We start from the raw sequence: 633 nt of genomic DNA, 5'->3' as shown, positions 1-633 counted from the left end.
GAAAAGAGAAAAGAAAACAAAAACGAATTGGGTAAAGAAAATCAAGTGGTATATATTGTTAGGGAGGGATAATGATAAGAAGAGAGAGTTCAGGAGAAGAGTGCTGGGAGAGGTTGATCTGGGAATTGAAGATGTGGGAGAATGGTGGAGGCATAACGCATCAGTGATTAGAAGACATGGAAAGGAGATACTAGGGGAAACATCTGGAATAGTATGGGAGGAAAAGGAGAGCTGGTGGTGGGGAGAAGAGGTGGGGGAAGTGGTGAAGGGTAAAAAGGAGGCAAAGAAGAGATTTGAAGAGTCACAGCTGCAGGAGGACAGAGAAAGATTAAGAGAAAGAAACAAAGAAGTAAAAAGGGTGGTAGCTCGAGCTAAGGCAAGGGCATATGAAGAGGTTTATAATGAACTGGAAACAAAGGAAGGGTTGAGTAAGATGCTCAAACTATCAAAAGTAAGAATTAAAAGAACAAAGGACATCACCCATATTAAGCAAACGAAAGATAGCATAAAAAAGGAAGAAGACATCCTGAAAAGATGGAAAGAGTATTTCGAACAACTGCTAAATGAAGAAAATGAAAGACTTATAAGAGAGGATTGACAAGTAAACATGGGAATGGTAATGGGGATATACAT

The sequence above is a fragment of the Macrobrachium nipponense genome, chromosome 4 (genome assembly GCF_015104395.2).
Source record: "Macrobrachium nipponense isolate FS-2020 chromosome 4, ASM1510439v2, whole genome shotgun sequence".
NCBI lineage: Eukaryota > Metazoa > Arthropoda > Malacostraca > Decapoda > Palaemonidae > Macrobrachium > Macrobrachium nipponense.
The sequence above is the reverse complement of the archived record's forward strand: the minus strand, read 5'-3'. Positions refer to the sequence as shown.